The 21,267-nt window shown below is 42.2% G+C and overlaps 1 long non-coding RNA gene across 3 annotated transcripts; it reads left to right on the top strand.

The window, feature by feature from the left end:
• The first annotated feature begins 17,206 nt into the window (after window positions 1–17,206).
• On the top strand, window positions 17,207–20,932 carry LOC130081165 (uncharacterized). 3 transcript variants are annotated; one of them, XR_008806693.1, is made up of 12 exons: window positions 17,207–17,293; window positions 17,388–17,546; window positions 17,624–17,899; window positions 17,987–18,108; window positions 18,216–18,335; window positions 18,415–18,462; window positions 18,592–18,660; window positions 19,592–19,652; window positions 19,754–19,804; window positions 19,881–19,925; window positions 20,013–20,267; window positions 20,746–20,932. It is a non-coding gene; the product is annotated as an uncharacterized LOC130081165 (long non-coding RNA). The 3 variants fall into 3 exon arrangements; XR_008806694.1 differs by lacking the exon at window positions 18,592–18,660; XR_008806695.1 differs by lacking the exons at window positions 18,415–18,462; window positions 18,592–18,660.
• Window positions 20,933–21,267: the final 335 nt, after the last annotated feature.

Consider the following 21,267-nt stretch of genomic DNA (forward strand, 5'->3'; position numbering starts at 1 on the left):
TCTGTGTCTGTGATGAATTTTGCCAAACCAGAAGATCTCTCATCTTCTCACTCTCTCTCTCTCTCTCTCTCTCTCACTCCCAATCTTGCGCTCTCGCAATCTCTCTCTCTCACTCCTGTTTGTTGTTCGTCTGTATCATTAGTTTTACTGTTTACTGTACATACATGTATCCCGTGTTTAAATGTAGAATTCTGTATCCGTAGTTTCATTTTATTAAAACCATTATATTTTTGATTGTTTTTGAATGCTCATACTTTATAAGTCAATGAAATGCGGTCCTATAGCTACAAAAGCTTTACAAGTTGTTACTATATCAGTAACGTAAATTTTATAAACACCTGAAAATTAATGTTCACGGCCGGAACATTGAGATTTCTTGGAGTTTATAAAAAGGGACAACCTTGTTGAGAAGTGGGTTAGTTAACCTTACGGCTGTTTGCTGGACAAACCGATTGTTTGATAAACTAAATTGATTCCCTTAAAGTTGTCTCATATAATCGATCTGTAATGAGACCATTGATATATGAATGAGGAATTATAATTCGTTATGATTTACCATTCATATATACAATCGATCTATTTTCAATTTCGATAATTTAACTGTAATATGCAATATATTAATCATATTCATGATTAATTATTAAAATTCCCTATGCATAATTTGAGCTAATTAAGGCACATCTCAATGTGGCTACAAAGATGGTGGAGAATGCGGGCATTTCAAACTTTGTTTTATGAGCAAATTCAGTTTCAATCTGTTTATATGGTTATTAATAATTTTGTGCACGCACGATATGGAATTTTGAAATTGTGAGATAAGTCGCACTGCGAACTCACTCCTAACTGACAGGCAAAAACCCGACGTCAGTCAGTAACGTTACATGTTAACAGCTGCTAAAATATGCATAGACATGTTTTATCACTGTTAAATGAGTACACTGCAGTATTAATATCACGAATGTCCTGTTTTGAGATGAAGACAACTCTCTGCAGGTGATACATTTTAATGTCTAAAACCGCCTATTAAGACGAAGGAATCTCTTTTTAGTGTGAGACAATCTGATCAAAGCGAGAGTCTTTTGATTCAGTAGTAAAAGGCCTGATATATAATCGTTAGATTAACGATAACTCCTGGTACAAATTGGCGTAGCTAACCAATTGTAAACCTAACACATTTGAATCATAAGTGCTAGTGATTGTGTGTGTACGGGAGCCGAAGCAACAGATGAATAATTCCTGTTGTCCATAATTTACGTGTAGTGCAGTGAAGAAATCCTGCCACACACTTTTGTGAAATATAGCACCAAAAATCCGCCGAGATTTTGAAATAATTGTGATTTTTGCAGACAACTGACGCATAGAAACGCACTCAGAGTTAAATCACTCTGAAGCCGAGTGCTCAGTTCCGCTGACAAACACTAAAGACACCTTTTTAGTGCTTAATAGTGCAAGTTACTTCAACCCCATGACTTCAAATGGCGCCATCGTGTGGACGTTAGGAGAAAGAAATTCTCAGCGTAAAATCACACTGAATGTAATTCCGCTGACGAACACTGGAGGGCAGCCTTCCAGTATAGTCTCAGATTACTTCCGCTCCGTGACATCATTCTGCGCGAGCTAAATTGCGCCACCGTGTGGGCATTGGCAAACAGGTCACTTTGTTTTCAAATTCTCTCTTGTTTTTTTTTTTCTCTTTTTCATTTTCCCTGTGATAATGAACTCTGCGGTCTAACTTCAATATATATATGTGCATTAACAGCTCTGCTTGTGCTAAATATTATTGGATGTTAGATTTTCCTGCCCCTGACTGATTACAATTATTTTGAATTTGATTCAAACAAGATTTGAATTAAAATTTAAGTTAAGACCCTCAGCTCAGTCACTGATACCCACTTAAAAAGGGGCGCTCCCTCGTGGCATCCCCTGCTAAGTCGGTTTATCACTTTTCCTGCTTTCATTCTGTTTTGAAGTGGTCAATTTCCAGTTGGTTTTATTTGATGTGCCATCACGGATACCTTACAGTAGTCGTGATTATCATCAGATATTATTCTGATCTTTAACTCGTCTTACACTTATTCAAATTTGGTTTGGAATATCAAATTCCTAATTTAAATTTGAATTTAAGTTTCTCATGTCAATTCCTCTTTTCCTTTTTTTTTCCCATTCCGTTGTGAATTGTTTTATTTCTACTTCTCTCTTTGGATTATTTCATAATTATTAATGATACCTTGCAGTAATCTTGATTATTATCAGAGATAATTCTGATCTTTAACTTTCGGTACACGCTTATTTAAATTTAGTTTAACAAATTTTAATTTTAATTTAAATCAAGTTGCCTATTCAGCCATCTGATTTATCATCAGATATTATGCTGATCTTTAACTCGTCTTACACTTATTCAAATTCGGTTTGGAATATCAAATTCCTAACTTTAATTTGAATTAAGTTTCTCATGTCAATTTTGTTTTCTCTTTTTTCTCTCTTTTCATTCCGTTATGAATTGTTTTATTTCTACCTTTCCCTTCTGATTATTGTATAATTATTGACGATACTTCACTGTTATCGTTAATTATTATAGGATATCATCTTGACTTTTCAATCCCCTTACACGCATATTTAGATTTGATTTCAACTCCTTTGAATTTAAATTTAAATTAAGGTGGCTGATTCAACCAGGTTAACCACAAGTGCGCCCCCTGGTGGCAAAAACCCACTACTACGGTTCACTTCCTCCTGCGTTCGGCCTGCTCTCTCCAGTTCTACCTTTCGTTTTTGATTATCTAATAATTGTGGATGATACTTCACTGCTATCATTAGTGATTATTTGATATTATTCTGATTTTCCCTTTAATTCTTCGTACAGGCTTATTTAAATTTAATTTAACCCTCTTTGAATTAAATTTGAATTAAGTTTGTCTATTCAAGTGACACAAACACGCTACTACCTGCCTCCTCCTTTGTGCCTCTGGCTTTCGTTATTTTCTATTTTCTCTTTTGGGTTAGGTCATTTTGATAATTACCAACATTATCATAATTTCCTTTTTGTTTACTATTATTTAATAAAGCCTTTGCCTTTATTTCTACATACATAATTACTCCATTGGGTTAAACAAGAAAACCTTAATTCACTTTGAGTTTCGCTTGCTAAATCCTGTTCTGTATTTGTACGTAGAATTCCCCAGGGCGCTGTCGTGATTTGACGATCATCTCTGGCTGGTTTCCGGCAAGCTGGTTTGTCTGACTGGCGTTACCGGCGCGGACCGTGAGTGAGTCTCGGACTTTTCTGTCTCTCCCCATTGGTGCGACACATAAAACTGTGTCATCAGAAATCTGGCACTCCAAAGTCGCAGATTGTTTGAGAGGAACGCACCTTGGTACAGATGAACAGAGAGGCCCGAGGACACGGCGGTTGAGCGTGGGGGCGACGGAAGGATTGACCACGACGCTGGCTCCAACCAGAGTGACCTCAATTCACCCAGGCAAACTAAATAAGGTAAAATCCATCCACTTAGGCTAGGCCAGAGAATATTAGATATTCCCCTGGCCATTTAAGTGTTGAGCCCATCTTCTCTTCTCTAAGCCACACCCCTTTTTCCCAGGCTTCCCACCGGTAAACCCACTAGCCCGTGGGCCCGGCTATAAATCCAGCTGAATAGCAGGCACCAGGCCTCCTTATCCCCTGTAACACTCTCTGTGTTAGTATATCTCCCCTTTTATTACAGACCTATTCATTTGTTCTGTTTAATTTTACTGCAATCTTTTCTATCACACTATTTTTTTTGTTCTGTTGTGATTTGTTTCTTTCAGTTCACCTAGAGACAGAACCTATGACACAAAGGACAGCTAAATAACAGATCGACCACTGAGCAGCTAGCGTCACCATGTGACCCACTAGGCTGCCGCCCTGTCAAAATCTTTATTTAGGCCTTGCGCTGACCTACGCAAATTGTCCCAATCTAACTGTCTGCATCAGTTAGCCAAAATTCTCATAGACGGCATAGCCCGTATTAGCATAATTCATTAGCTCGTAAACGAACTTGCAGTGGTTTTGCTTTCTTGTGTGTGTGCTGTGCTCCTCTCGCCCGCAGTGAGCCAGTATTGTTCCGGTCTTCCTGTCCCGCAGCCCGCTGGGACAACCTGGAGACATGGCTGAGATCCACCACACCTCTACTCCTCCCCAAAGTCGCCAGTGACTCAGAGCCCCCGAGCCAAGAGCAGCTGGACGCCGACTTGGACAAGCTGATGGCTCACAAACCGAGCCAAAGCTACAACGACAAAGACTGGGCCCGACACGTCGGAAACCTCGCTCACAAGCTCATCGCACAAGCACGCCTCCACGAAAGGAGCCGCATCGCCCTGGAGCATGAAGGAGCAACGCTAAAGATGAAAGCGGAGGAGGCCCAGATCGTCAATCGTCTAGATCAACTACTCCTCGAAACCGAGGAAGAGGATGACACCGACCCCAAGCTACAGAAGGAAGTGGAAAGACTTCAAACTGCCCCGTCGGATCTTCGTCTACACACAGACCGAAAAGAGCAGTCAGAGAAAGAAACCAGAGAGGAGCTCAACATGAAACTCCAAAACGGTGAAGCTCTCCTTGCAAGAGCAGAGACTGAACTAAAAGAAAGAGACACTAAAGCCACGGCCTGCGAAAAACACTTGCAAGCGGCCCAAGCTAAAATCCACGAGCTTGTTCAGCAGAGACACGATCTTGAATACGAACTTGACATTGTTCGCACAGAGCTGAGACACTCGTACAGACTACAAAGTTTCCCCTGACCAGCCGGTCCGCACCTTTCAGCCAACAACACAGAGCTGAAAAGAAAGGTGAAAGTCCACCGTTCAAAAAAAAAAAAAAAAAAACACCACCAGCTAAGAGACTTGGCCCAAAAAGCTTACACCAAGCAAAAGACTGTGTCCAAAAGACTTTGAAAAACCCAACAATCTACTCTGTCTCTGAACACTACTCAGAGCTGCCCATAGAGGGCGCCCCACAACACCCAGCCATGTCAGAGACGGCAGAGATCCGGAAGGTGCTGAAAGAGCTTCTTCACGGGAGATCTCACAAGAGAAACAAGAGGTACGAGCCCGACATCCTGTGTCTAAGCACCCTGAACACTGCTCGTTGGCCCCAGGCCACAGAGCCAGCTGTCACACCACAAAGTGACAGCATCACCCAGCCACCACAGCTGACCGCTGCACAGCCTGAGCATGACAGCACAGTGTCACACAACTGGGACCAAAGTCCCGAAAGACCAAGCAATGCTGTTTTGGCTACCTGCCTCCGCAGCGACCCACACAAGGCCGGCCCTAACCGCCCATCGATCAACACACCAGCCCCAACGCCAAGACTCCTGGGAAACCTGATCCAAAAGGGGGTGGCCCGAAAGCTCTACCTAGCCATCACGATAGACCTTGATTTCAGCATTAAAGCCCTGCTAGGCACAGGCTAAGACCTCATTTTGATATCAGCTGAACTTTTTGAAAGACTCAAAGCTAAGAGACAAGATCGAACTCTTACATCTCAAACGTGTGAGCTGAGCATACAGTTGTACAGCCAGAACAACATCTGGCTAGAACAGGTAGCTCACATCCACCTGACAATTGGTCCTTCGAGTCTAGTCCATCCCGTGCTCATCTCACAAATGAACACTTTTCCACTTCGAATTGGCAAAGATCTGCTAGATCGATTTGAGCCTTTAATAGACTTCAAACAACTGCAAGTTTGGGCTCAAGTGCGAGAACCTGACCCCCTCCAGTCACACAGGTCACCAGAGCCAGACTGGCAGGCCACAGAGGTCACGGGAACTCCCACAGCCAGCCATGAAAAGACACAGACTCAACACCAGGTCAAGATTCAACTGTGCTACCCTGCACCTTACAGCTCACTAAAAGACTTTGACACCTGCTGCCCAAAGGTCATGACTGACCTGCAGCTATATGATCAAACACATGCCTTTGCCAAACCCGGCGCATCAAACAACAAGCTGGGGCCACTTTCAACCCTCAAGGTTGAGGTGAATAAACACTGCTTGGCAACTTTACGAACTAAACTGCCTACCTCAGAGCCACTTCCGCTGGCTCCGCTGTTTACAACAACCAAAATAGCGGATGCGGGCTTCTGACACAATAAAGACTTTGCTTAACCACCTCTTGACCCCCTCCCTCTTGGTTTCACTTTCACTTTCAAATTGAAACCCAGATACTTTTGTTTTCATTTGTTATTTATTTTATTTTGACTTAAGGCGACCCCTATTTTATTTGTGAGTGTTTACACCTGTTGAGCCTGAACATTCCCACTCAGTTCAGTTGAATTAAATTAAATTTGGGATTTAATTAAATCAACTTGCTTAGTCGATTTCCATTCTAGTTACTAGAGCTATGAGAACACTCGATGTTTACCCTTTTATTTTGATTTTATTTCAATTTATTTACTTCAGGTTTCAGCCTGAATCCTTATTCAGCTCAATAAAGCTTAACTAGATTTGAAATGTAATTACATTGCCTGATACGCTCTCCCTTTAGTCTCATAGAGCTATAAGGACGCCCTAACTGTACCTTTACTTTATTTTAGATAGTCACTATCACTAGTCACTATCCTCATCTTCTTTCTCTCTATAGGATTACAATATCTAGCGACTGTTGTTTCCTTAGCGAGTTACACAGGTCAGTAATATTCTACTTCCTGTTTGTGTTTTACCCCTCCTCACTCCTTAGCACCAAGCTAAGTACATGAAGTACAGATAACACCAATGCACAGCAGGCCCCAGACAGAACTGCAAACACTTCCCGTGGTTTCTTCTTCTGTTGACCTTGATGTTTGATGTGTCCCTGCCAGTTTAGTCTAAAACAGCAGCTTACCCATAAGGAACAACAGTCTACTTATGTCTCCTAGCTAAACTTAAATAGGTAAAACACTCCTTTTTTCCTCTTCATTTCCGGTTTCATCCTATCTCTTATTTGTGTTTTTACTCTATTTTGGTACTCTCGAAGTATAACATCTGAAAAGAACCAACATGCAATTTTTTTTGTTTTTTTTTGTTTTTGTTTTGAGAAATAGGTTATGACATGTAAGAAACCAGTCACCAGTCGACGCTGCTTAATGCACATCTACTAAGATAATCAAAACCTTTTGTGTGTGTGCTCACCAAAACCTAAATTTTTGCTGCATCTACAAGCAGAGTGATACCTAGCGGTCAAAACTGTTCACTAGCTGAAAAGTCTGCTTTTATGCATAAGAGGGCAAAACTATATAGGCTTAGACAAGCTTTGACGTACAGCTAATCTATTTTCTTACTCTGTAAACAAATAGAATAAGTTGTTTAAAGTAAAGAGAAGAGTTCCATGAGTAAAAGTAACAAATGCCAAAACACATTTGCATTTTACTGAATGTAACGCCAAGTTCTTGAAAGACTTAAAGTATAGGAGTCCCCTTTTAACCCGTTCAAACATGAATAACTCAGTAAAATGTGCAGACACTCTGCAGATACTGTTGAATTGTTCTGACATGCTCTGGTTCCCATGACAACAACTGGTCACAGGAAGTGCTAACTTGTGATGTCACGTTGTAAACAAACCAGCCTACATGGCTAGGCTAACCTACCCTAGCATTCACCCAGCTTAAGCTAAGCTAAATAATAACTTCTACAGTTAGCAGTTAGCATCATTCACTGAAAGCCTTAATTGCAGCTTTTGTTTACACAATTCAAAGTATTCTCGAATACTTTCTTTTACCCCAGTTAGGGTTTGTAATTCCTCACTTTCCTTACTTTCAATTCTTCTCAGCTAAACTTTCACCTTCACTAATTAACCATAGTCCTGGCTGAGCGCTGTAAGCTAAATTTGCAGATGCCCTGTCAATTAAACTTAAGTTTAACTACATGTTAACTGTGCAGCTAGAGAAGAACTCGTATAGTAATGAGAATTTCCATCAGCATGTTGACTTAACATTTGGAGGGACACACAGAGTGTGGCCTTAAACACGCAACCGCTGGAACCCACTGTGGAGTGTTGGTCTGGGCAAATCCAAAGTTAGTCACTAGTGCTACTGATTATTATCACATTCAGATCATTACCGCTGTTTTGATTACTTACTTTATGTTTATTTATTCTTTTAAATTTTTGTTTTCATTATTTATTTATTTATTTACTTTTCCCACTTTGATAATAATAGCAGTCAGCTATTCCCCGGTCTATTTGGTCATCTATATGATTTAATTTAATTTACTCTCTTGTTCGAATGTGGTTCCATTTCCAATTGGGCCCAGAAAGGAAACAGAGACACCTTTATTTGTGATTGTGCTTACTTTCAACAAGTGCACTCATTTTTGTGACCCTGCAACACAGGTAATTTCAACAATTTACTAGGGCACAACTATAGTCCAAAGGATTGATAATAAGCATAATTGGAATAGGAAAGCTGTCCTTTTTCTCCCCATCATTCACTTCGTCAAGCCGTAGTGAACCACTACTTAAGTCCAGAGAAATAATTAAGTCGTAAGAGCCATCTTAAGTCATTTATTTAATCTCGGCTATGCCCTTTCCAGGAAATACTCTCGGAACCACATAAGTCTTAACATCCACAGCCAAGATGATAAAGATAAAAGAGACACATCACTAGCTAGATACACATCACTAGCTAGATACACATGAAACACCTAACTTTATGCTACATATCTAGCGAACCCATTAAACCGTGGTTCTGAACTCTTAGGGTCATGCATTAGTCTCTCACCACAAGTATGACCAAATGTCACAGAGCCCCTGCTTCACCTGACCTTAACCTTATAGCTACCAGAGACTGTGAAAAAAACAATGGACACTATGAGACACCACCTCTCTACCCCGCCAACCACCCACGAACGACGTCTGCACCCAGCGACAACCAGTGCCCCTGACACCCTACGTCAACAAGCACATGCTGCGTGCACAGGACAACATTCAGCGTTCTGCACCTGATGCCATCACTGCGCCAAAGCTTGTGATGCCACAGTGCAAAAGGGGGGTCATGCCAATGTACGCCCTGGACGCACCACGTGCTGCTCAGCACCAGAGACACTTGCAAGACACCGAAGCAAGTGGTATACCGGCATCCTCAAAGCGAAAAGACTGTCCGAGCCAACCGAGGACGACACTCGCTGAAATTTTTCCTCCCTTTCTCTTTCTCTCTCCCTTTCACTTTTACCAGGATGATGCTGTGGTTCGCGATGCCTGTGCCTCCAGCCAACCAGAGGACAGCCGCAATCGGACATCTCACCAGGTCCGACAGCAGGCATCGTCCGGAGAGGACAACAACTCCTGATCACCAACTGCAGGACCCAAACCCAGAAAGTGCGTGTTCGACGCAACCCCCGCAACGTCTACAGAGCACCTCACCCCAGCACAGCAGCCCAGCTGTACAGCTGGACCCATGCCCGATGGACAGAGGACTCCCTCGCTCACGCCAAGGCCAAGGCCGAGCACATGCTCAAACAACTTGATAAAATGACTGTCACACAAGCGGACTTAGGTGGACACAACCACCGTTTCAAACGGTTCCTGGGAGCTTTGCTCGGAGCCGCCGCTGCTGTCAGAACTCTGTTAAGCATTGGTATGCCCAGTGCCAACGCAGTGAACCATGTGACTGAAAGTCGGACTGAGGTCTCACAGCTAAGACTGCAACTCACAACACAGAGTGCATCCCTGTAGACCATCGGAAAGACATTGATGGGAACTGTGGTAATTCTCAACAGTCACAGCGTTCTGCTGAACCAGACAGTAAAATCCATGAAACAGCTGTTTACTGTCTTCCAGAAAGACTTTGCTCAAACTCCGCTGGTCACAGCCCCGGACGGGGTGGCCTACCACATGACCAGCGACACACCGCTGCACCTGGCCCCACATGTACAGCCCACGACCAAAGACACTCACTATCTCTGCCCTAGCAAACCCTTCCTCAAAGACAACACTGACGGAATCTGCGGTTTGCAACCCATGATCAGCGACACACGCTGCCTTGCAGAAGCCAAGCCTCGCACGCAAGTCACCGAGATACAAGCAGAGACTGTAGGTGACAGATGGCTCGTCAACACTCCCGTGCGAACAGCTACGCTCACTTACAACCAACATGACACTGCCACCCGTGTCACCTTGCTCAAACAGAGCGTGTGGTTTCCAGTACCGAAAGGTGCCATCCTCCACCCGGATGACCTGACATTGTTCCATCTTCCAAGCAAAGAGTACAGATTAGAACTGGAAACCCCACCCTTCTTCAGGAACCACACTGTCACCCTAACTCCAGAACGGGAATTGTGGTTTGCAAAAAGGGGTCCCAGTGAATTGACATTGCTCCTATCGACACAGCCCTCCAAGCTGTGTCTCGACTGCCAGTCTTGACTACCGCACCTGTTGTCCAAGCCTGGACCGCAGCCGACACTGCGCGTTGCATCTCTACGGTAACCGGCCACACTCTGACACTAGGTTTGGCCTCCACTCTGCAAAGGAGACTCAACGAGATGCAAACATCTTCAGCCAAGCTCACGAAAGCCGTGCCTGAAGGTCTCAGACAGCATCCCCGGAAAAGGGGGTGCCAAGCCAGAGACCACACCGAACCCCATCGAGCTGAGCCCTCAGCTCTAAGCTCCACCTGCTGCCTTACCATCCTGGCCCACCTGCTACAAGCCCATCCTGATTCGCCTGTCATCCTGCCATCGTGATGTCGTCCGATGATGTCCACAACAGGGACGTAATCCGACGAAAAGGGGGACTGTAGTGACTCTGACAGGGTATCCGGAGAGATGTATCTAAATTAGCGAATCCCGATTTGCAAACAAAGGTCAGTTCTTCGTGAGTAAACAAAGGGGGCATTCTGTATACGACCCCCTTCGGGCATGTTGACCAGATTGGTGCCACTATGGCTAGCACATGACACATTTGGAACAAGCTAGCGTTGTCTTCAACAAATGGACAACCATTCGTACCTCGCCGTCTCACGAGACACGCATCCCCCCCCCCCCCCCCCCCCCCCCCACACAGAAAGAGTCCACAAAGCTGCCTGAACGCTTAAGGACAATCACACATTAATGCACACACACACACAAATGTCCTATAATGTGTATATAAATGTATATAACACAGAAATTGTATCCAACCTTCCTGTACGCATGCATATCTTATTAGCTTTGCTTTATAATAGAAGTGTGGTTTGCTAGTGTATAGCTCTGAAGTCTAAGAGTTCATCAAAAGAATGTTCCAACACATTAACACACAACACCAGCCATGGAACTTTTCAGAGAAAAGTACCTCTAAATGTTTTAAATGTATTCATTTTGTGCTTAGATGTCGTCACATGCCATACAGGAAGTACTGACAATTTTATAGCGTGTTAACCAACTTTAAAATGCTTGTAATTCTGCATATGAATGTAACTCTATGTTCTTCTACTTTTACCTGCCATGTCTGGTAGCTGTCTGACCGTCTTGTCTTGACTGAACCAGTCATACATAGGATATTACTGTAAAATCTATTGTCCGGTTTGTACAATCTTTCTGGGTAGGAATGACAAAATGTTATACCATCATAAATGATCCTGACAAGACAAAGAGGAATCTTCCGCGGGCACTTTTCTCCCAGCTGATTGGTGCCTTCATGCCAGAAGGGGCTTGAACCTAAGTGTCCTTAAAGAGACGCGCCGAGCTTCCCTAGGCTGCTGCTGAAACCCTTCTGAAACGCTTCTGAAAGCTTCCTGGAAACTCTCTGCCCAAAACTCCCTGGCTCTTCCTGCTCTTCGTGGCTTCATCATGTGACTCCTCGTGCGTCTGGACATCGCCTTAGTGTGATGATCCATCGTTTCTCTTTTTGTTTTCTTCAAGTTTATTTTATCTTTTTCGAAGTCTCCTCTGTTCATGTCTTCTCGCGAAGAAAATGAACACAGCCAGACTGGCAAGCTCCACCTACAAGGACATTCAAACACGCCGCGCTCGCTGGACGAACCCGAACGCTCGGCAGCCACATGACAGAGATACACACACACGCAAGACACAGTTTTCCTCAGCAACACCAGGAGAACCAAAGACCTTTAAGCCTTCATTCAAACTAACGCGCTTTGCCCGCTCTGAAAGACCACGTGAACGCATGACGCGAGGACAGAGACACGCACCCTGCTTCACATCAACCACAAAGAGCTTTACCTGTGCAAGTAACCGTTTACCATTCTTTCAAGGTTTAAGATCTGTTGATTCTTGGTGTCTAAAAAGGTTCTGTGTCTGTGATGAATTTTGCCAAACCAGAAGATCTCTCATCTTCTCACTCTCTTTCTCTCTCTCTCTCTCTCTCACTCCCAATCTTGCGCTCTCGCAATCTCTCTCTCTCACTCCTGTTTGTTGTTCGTCTGTATCATTAGTTTTACTGTTTACTGTACATACATGTATCCCGTGTTTAAATGTAGAATTCTGTATCCGTAGTTTCATTTTATTAAAACCATTATATTTTTGATTGTTTTTGAATGCTCATACTTTATAAGTCAATGAAATGCGGTCCTATAGCTACAAAAGCTTTACAAGTTGTTACTATATCAGTAACGTAAATTTTATAAACACCTGAAAATTAATGTTCACGGCCGGAACATTGAGATTTCTTGGAGTTTGTATAAAGGGACAACCTTGTTGAGAAGTGGGTTAGTTAACCTTACGGCTGTTTGCTGGACAAACCGATTGTTTGATAAACTAAATTGATTCCCTTAAAGTTGTCTCATATAATCGATCTGTAATGAGACCATTGATATATGAATGAGGAATTATAATTCGTTATGATTTACCATTCATATATACAATCGATCTATTTTCAATTTCGATAATTTAACTGTAATATGCAATATATTAATCATATTCATGATTAATTATTAAAATTCCCTATGCATAATTTGAGCTAATTAAGGCACATCTCAATGTGGCTACACTTTACTCGCACTGCTCCGGTCAGATGAGCTGAGCAGCTTTTTGTTTCGTTCGGTGGGCGCACCAAGGGGTTGGCCGCCTCGAAACAGTCTCTGTCCAGATGGATAGTTGATGCCATTGCAGCCGCATACGCGTCAAAAGACCTGCCATGCCCTTTGGGCATCAGGGCCCATTCCACTAGAGGCATGGCCTCATCGTGGGCTTGGTCCAGCGGAATTTCCATTCATGATATTTGTGTGGCAGCGGGATGGGCTTCCCCCTCCACCTTTATCAGATTTTACAATCTGGAAGTTCCCGCCTTGCAGGCTAAACTACTAGCAGTCTAGTATGTTACAGCTCTTCTGGTTGAGCTGCACTATAGGGAGTTATTCACGCAGACCGGTCTCGTTCTGTCCCTCCTTATCATGTGCTTATGTACTTCACAAATCCCCGGCCCGCTCCGCTGGCCTTTGTCACATGTACATATTTTATTCCCACTCATAAGGGTTCCCCGGGGTCCCCCCTGGGACTCATAGTGGATGCTTAGCACGCACGGCGTTGACCAGGTGTTCCCGTAGCGTAAGCTAGCTTACGCAATACGAGAGAACCTCTCGTAAGAGAACGAATCGGTTACCTAACGTAACCTCGGTTCTCTCTAGATGAGGGAACGAGTATTGCGTTCCTGGCCGTGCTTGTGCTACTAGCGTTCTCGCTTCATTCTATGAAAACCAGAATTTACAGCCTGAGAGGCGAATTTATACTCTCTGACCACGCCCGTTTCGGCGGGCTCTGACGCAATGAGAGCAGGTCAGACTCTCATTGGCCGAGAGTTCATTCGTGTCTCCTCATAGGCTTAAGCAGTTCCCTGTGAGCGAGCCAATGAGCTGCTAGCTAGCCTGCTCATGCTCTGCTGCAGCTGAACTGCGTTGACAATAGATACAAAATTATAGGATAATTTTTGGCTTCAATTTCTCAGAAAAGATGAATCTTTCCCGTAGCGTAAGCTAGCTTACGCAATACTCGTTCCCTCATCTAGAGAGAACCGAGGTTACGTTAGGTAACCGATTCGTTTTCTCCAAAGGAGATCTTCGAGCAGCGGCCCGTCTCCTTCGTGCAGACATTACAAACGCCGAGGAAAACTGTTCTAGGTTGTGCTGTCGAGTTACTGATGTTATTATGAAGTGTTAGTGCACCTGTCGCTCATATAATTTAAACTTATAAACTTATTACATAAAGATCATGGAAAGATACCATAGTTGTATCTATCAATGAACAATCATAATGACAAAACAGAAAACAAAGATCATTGGTTTATGTACATCATAATATGATATTTATACACAGGAAAAAAGAACAATAACAAGGCTAAATATCTTTAAATAGTTCTTCATAATACATTAAAAATTGTTTTGTTAAGTCTGAGGGATGAAACGAGAGGTAAATTCATCAAGAAAAGAGGAAAACTTAAAGGAGAAACTTTTTGGGTATAAAATAAAGAAATTAACATATTCAAGAGATGACGATTTTGGGGTTTCTTTAAAAAAAATCGTTATAAGGATAAAACTGTGGGTCACATTAGTAGGGTTTAAAATATAACAACTTAAATCAACCCTAAATGTATTCACAAAATAAATTGGCAGCTGTTTGTTCAACAATACCACAAAATGAGCAAGTTTCATCAATATCAAGATATTTACAGATAGATGAATTAAACGTGTCGTTCATCTTTTAAGTTGTTGCGCTTGTGATAACGCGTCGTAGGTCACATGATAACGTCAACATGGCGGATGATGTCCGGATCGCATTCATACTCAACGAGATTTGGCTATAAAGTACCTACTCTTTTAGCGCTCGTTAAGTAAGTACTCATTGAAATTAAGTACCTACTCATTGAGTATGCGATTCCGAACGCAGCCATAGTCCGCGCGGATCGGCGCGGTCATTGTTGATATGCTGGAGCACTGTCTATGAGCAGAATGGCGTCTAAGCGATTGTGGTGTTCTGTTCTTGGGTGCAATAACGAACACAGCAGTCATTTTAATGTTCTTAAATCCGAACCGCTGAAGACACAGTGGCTGAGTTTGTTTTCGAAGGGAATATTCCCCACGAGCAACGTCAATGCTCTCATGTTTGCCGAATCATTTCTCAGTGGACTGCTTTATAAACGAGGATCAGTGTAAAGCTGGTTTTGCTGAGAAGCTGCACCTGAATAAAGGATCGAACCTATTCGTGTTCCTGCTGAACCTTCAGAAGAACTAAAGTGAGTGTAACGTTTTATTAATCTTTATATTAATATTTATATTAATCTTTGCAAATCGCCAGCTGCACGCTTCACGATGAATGCGTCGGTTTACACTCAGGGTACATTACAGCATGTTTTCTATGTACAACGTTCTCAATATAATTCATAATCCCACGTTTATAATGAACAGCGCGTTATGGTTATTGTGTTACAAACGGTGTATGCGCAGAACAGAGAGGCGGGGTGAGCAAAGCTCATTATCATTTAAAGTCATATGCACTGAAACGGCGTGCTGAAAACAGAGCTGTTTTTGACCAGGTAAAATAAGTGTTTTCTTACAATACTAATGAGAATTTTTAATTAAAGTATATTACAAACTTTTAATTTAGACCCTAAAGAATCATATTAGCTTGTACAAAAATGGCATTATATGACCCCTTTAACACTAAAAAGCAAGACTATGTAAACAAAAACACAGCCACTGTACAAAAGTGGCAATTATAGAATAACGGACACAGCAATGCATCATGTTCTATAAGATCATCATGTTTTTATCATGATCCAGGGGATTAAAACGTACAAAATATATTTCAGGCCTAGTGAAGTTGGTAACTAACTAATAATAGTAGTAATTGTGTAAAGTTGCATAAAATGGTAATACTCACTAATGCAAAAAAAAACTACCTCAAAAAACTGTTATCTGTGCTGTTGTCCAGTAACTCCAGTTGGAAACTTCACCCCAAAATGGCGGCCGCGCTACCGAAACGCCACCTAGTGGCTGTTACCAAAAAAAGCATCAGAGTTTCGCCTCTTGTTCTTCTATACTCTGGTATTTGAAAATAATATTTAGCATTGTTTTAGTTAACACGTGTGAGCATGTCAGTAACGTTCCATCTAGTCAGACATAGTAACCGCCAACATTTTTCACCACACGTGTTTGCATCCCTGAACAAAGACACATGTGCACATACGTGCTGTATTGTAATACCAAACAAAGCAGCAAAATCATTACGTAACAAACATTGTTTGTCTATCACAGAAAGTAAATTATTCTACATTGGCCCCAGTGCACAATTCATGAGGCTGGTTGTGCTGTCTGATGAGCAGAGGCGGGCTGTCCTGGAGGAGTGCCACAACAACCCTGGAACAGGGAACCATGGGGGCGTGAGGGCGACCATGGACAGGGTTGCTGTGGGGTACTACTGGGATAACATAAAGGCAGATGTGGCAGATTGGGTACTTTTTTGGAACTTTAATGGAATTTAACACTATGGCTCTCAGGCAATGAATTGATTTAGTGGCTTTGTTTGACTTCAGATAATTATTTTGTCTAAATAATAAATGTATCCATCAGGTCAAAAGCTGTCACAGATGCCAAAAGAACGACCCCATAAAGACTGTGTCTCCTGCCCTTCACCCTATTAAGGTAGAGCTTACCTTGGTGTACCACTTAAAGCAACAAGTTAGGTGATGTGGTAATATTACATATCTCCACAGGTGAAAGAGCCGTGGGAGGTGGTCGGTATGGACCTCATTGGTCCACTGAAAAAAAACATGAAAGACCATCAATACGTCCTCACGGTGACAGACCTGTTCACCAAGTGGGTTATCGCTGAGCCTTTGAAGTGTGGCTTTAGCACTGAGGTGGCTGAGGCACTTGTGTCAAAGCTCTACACATTTGGTATGGTCCGGAAAATCATCACTGACAGGGGCCGTGCATTTGTTAACGAGGTATGTGTCCTTATTACCCTCTCCCTTCACACAGGACATATGACATCATCACAATTCATTGGTCATTGGTCATTTCTGAGACCAATAAATATTGAAAATAACCATGTGTGTCTGATGTACAGCTTAATGCACACATATTTGCGGCGTTGAACATCAAGCATGCCATCACAAGTGCATACCATCCCCAGTCAAACGGCCAAGTAAGTGTGCCCTCATGACATCCCGCAAAACAGTAAAGTCCATTTTAGCCAATGTACACTAAAGTGCATGTAGTAATTCCTTTCTATGTTGAAGGATGAGAGAACTAATCAAAATATAAAGAGGACTCTCAGAAAATGTTAATCAGCACCATGATGATTGGGACATCCACTTGCAGGCCATAGTTTATGGAATAAACACTGCAAAACAGGTTATTATTCAAAATGACTAGATAACATATGTTGCATACATGTTTTAAGAGTTTTATTTTGTGATTTGATGCAAAACATTTTGTTTCAAATTAGAGATCCACCAAGTACAGCCCGTACTTTTTAATGTACAATAGGCACCCCCGTCTACCACAGGCATTAAATGTCTGTGAGACAGACGCTGCCTTTGAATTGGCGGACCCAGAGGAGGAGCTGGAGCTAAAACTAGCTGGAGTCAAGGCCCTCAATGAAACGGTTTTTTCAGAGTTGTGTGAATGGCATGTTCAATTTGAATAAGAATGTTCGCATAGTAATATATTCTTATCTTTAAGGTACGGAAAAACATTGAAAAGGCACAGGGGAAACAAAAAAAGGCTTTTGAGGCAAAGAAAAGGAAAGGGGTTCGCCAGTGCTCAGTTAAGGCAGGGGACGAGGTCCTAATTGGGGAGCCCAAAAAGAAGGTGAAGAAGGGAAATTGTTTACAGGATCTCCACCAAGGGCCATTCACCCTCACATCCCTGACAGAGAAGGGTGTGGCAAGTGTGGCTTGTTAGGGAAAATACATAAAGTTAATGTTGCACAGCTAAGGCCCTACTTTCGGCCACAAGGTATTGTAATAATCCTACTTGGTGACATAGCAAATATAAACATGACACTTGGCAATGATGATTACTATTTACTTTCCTGTTGTGTAGATCATAGCCATGAATCGGAGGGCAGCCAAAACAATGCAGAAGACATTGGACTGGTGGACCACCAGTATGCCAATAAAGGTCCACTGTGGCACAAGAGGTTGTGTCCTCAACAAGAACAAGTGGTGAGTGCCAAACTAAACTGGATAGTTCACATGCACAGCTTGTTGGTGTGCTTTAAATAATAAATGCATGATTGCTTATTCCTAGCAGGGATATTTTTTATTTCTAGCTGACCTATGTGCTGGACAGAACACGTCCAGCAAAAGAAATTGTTGTTCTGGATGGCCCAGTTTGTCTTCAAAGGGAAGACTTTTGGAGCCTGGGGCTAGATGAACAGGTGGAGAGCAGTGTAAGTGGATATTGCTGTAAAGAGTTTGGATGGTTCTAATGCCTTTATTGTAATTATGCAAAACATTCTGTGCTTTCAGATTGGGAATGCGTGCTTCAGGCTGGTAGAGGAGGCAGGCAGGAGACATGTATGTATTTGTATTTACCTTGATGACTTACACATAAGTTTGTGCAAAAGTGAGTGCACCTCTCACATTTTTACTACTCACTTTTGTGAGATGTATGTATATGAAATGCAGACATACAATTTTATTCAGGGAATGGATGTCCACATTGCTGACCTATTTGAAGTCCCTAAATGGAAACTAAGGGAACCTAGTTTGCCGGTAAGTTGCATAATGTGTTGACAAGTCCAGCAGATACACCTCTTTAAGTGAAGATTATGTCCAAGGAGATCTGAACATAGTTTTTTTTTCATAGGACAATGTGGAATCTAAAGATATCATCATTTTGCCAGCATGGTCTAGGGGGTCACAAACAGCAAGCCACTACATGCTTTGTGTACAGTTACATTGTTTTTTAGTTTTTCCTCTATTTTTAAACCAGTTGGTGCCCCTATAGCTGACATTAATAGGGTATGTTCTTCACAGGTGTTATTAGTTGCTAAGAAGGAGGCTATTTTTCTGGACTCATTATGTCCAAATGGGTTTGGAGATGAGAAATACCGAACCATATTTAGGTTTGAAATGCATAAGCAGAGGACATTAGCAAGGTTTGACCTGTGACCGATTAAGGCTAACAAAGAACATAAAGTGCATGTAGTTACATGCTACTATGGGAATTAAAGTTAATACATGATAGGGGGTGTTTTCTACTTTTTTTTCCATCCAGTTAAGCCTGAACAGCACTCTGAAAATCTTCAATGTAACAGCCTTAACAAATACAGATCAAACTGAGTGAAATGGACTGATATCCTGTTCAGGCAAAGCCTTGTTCTCTGGCTTTAGGTTTGATTAAAAGCCTTGTTCTCTGGCTTTAGGATTGAGTAAAAGCCTTGTTCTCTGGCTTTAGGATTGAGTAAAAGCCTTGTTCTCTGGCTTTAGGATTGAGTAAAATCCTTGTTCTCTGGCTTTAGGATTGAGTAAAAACCTTGTTCTCTGGCTTTAGGATTGAGTAAAAGCCTTGTTCTCTGGCTTTAGGATTGAGTAAAAACCTTGTTCTCTGGCTTTAGGATTGAGTAAAAGCCTTGTTCTCTGGCTTTAGGATTGAGGAAAAAACCTTGTTCTATGGATTCAGTTTTGCATAATGTTTTTCCAGACAACTTGCAGGAGCAGTGGCTAATGGACCGTGGGTGGAGAAGACGGGCAAAGATTTTGATGTAACTTTACTTACTATGTAAATTTGCCATTTCATTTTGCTCAGCGGACACTATATATGGTTGTCAACATCACATCTGAGTAACTGTATATTACTTTTCAGCCATTTCCAGTTCAGTCAGATGGACAGAGCTGTGGGATATTCATGCTTATGGTAAACTTATACAATTTCTACTCAATTTTTCCTGTTTGTCCTAAATCTCCATAATAATTATTTTTCTCTTTAACAGTATGCCCTCTGCATCTGTACTGGTGCCATGTTTCACTTTTTGGATGTAAGTTGTAATTCATGGAATGTATATGTATCAAAGAATGTTAAAAAACAAACAATGCAAGACTCCAATATTACATGTGTATTACAGACTGACATACCATCTATTCGGAAGTGGTGGTGTCTCCAGATTCTGGAGAAATTCTCGATCGCAAGGTAGGGCATATTTCAAGCAGTAAAACATTGGTCTGCTTTACAATTATGCTACATTAAAAGTACCATACTTTTGAATGGGCATGGGCAGAACTTCGGGCAGCGCTTTGCCTTCTGGACAGAGGAGGCAGAACAGCTGATGGCAGGCACCCTACCACCTATTTATAGGATTTCTCGACCCCAAATAGTCAAGGTATGGCCAAACTAACCAGACAACCATTTTCACGTATGCATTCTAAATGTTAAATTAACACCGGTAACACCGACTACCGTAGCAAGCCTAGTTACTACCCGAACCCCGAAGTTCCGTTGTGCCAGCGATACAGACCCCGTCAGGCAATGGCAGAAGTGCCTTTCACCCTGTTACGACTTGATGAACCACTGATAAGATTTTGGAAACATTATTTTAAGGTAAAAATGTTACATAGTGTTGCTTTAAGTATTGTGTTTACATGAGGTAAAATATAATCGCAATATTGCTAAAATCCCATTATAATCGCATTATGAAGGTGCATGTAAACGTTGTCAATGTTTCACCCTTTGTTACATTGCAGCCATCTCCAAGAGACATTTGTTAATTTTTTTGCTGAAAAGATGTCTTTAGGCCCCGTTTGAAAGACCAAAACATCTTATGTTGTAGTCTTAATTTATGGTATTTTACTTTATCATAGGAGGAACAGGTAGAAGTGGAGGAGCTGCCCCTCACATTGAAACATATGTACCAGGCAGAATACATCGTGAGGAACAGTCTTGGGCTTTTCACTGGCCAGGTGCAAGAACCATCATACATGTTGATGGATCATGATGACCAAATGAAAGCGTGGAGGGTGCTGATGGAGTCGAGGAAGTGCTATGCCATGGAGCCTTTCACGTTCATTTTTGAAAACATTCAGCACATGGAAACCTTCATGATTATTTGCAAAGACACCCTCAACCTGAGAGTAAATGCTGGAGTTGGGGTGCACAGTCACCCATATACATTTTGTTAGTGTGTGTGTGCGTGTGTGTGTGTGTGTGTTACAGCGGAAAGAGTGTTCGTTTAAATGAACAGAGCTGTTACAGCGGAAAGAGTGTTCGTCTGAAGTGGACTGAGCTGTTACAGCGGAAAGAGTGTTCGTCTGAAGTGGACTGAGAGCTGTTACAGCGGAAAGAGTGTTCGTCTGAAGTGGACTGAGAGCTGTTACAGCGGAAAG

Source organism: Rhinichthys klamathensis, unplaced genomic scaffold (assembly GCF_029890125.1).
Source record: "Rhinichthys klamathensis goyatoka isolate OS25496 unplaced genomic scaffold, OSU_Roscu_1.1 h1tg000036l_1, whole genome shotgun sequence".
NCBI lineage: Eukaryota > Metazoa > Chordata > Actinopteri > Cypriniformes > Leuciscidae > Rhinichthys > Rhinichthys klamathensis.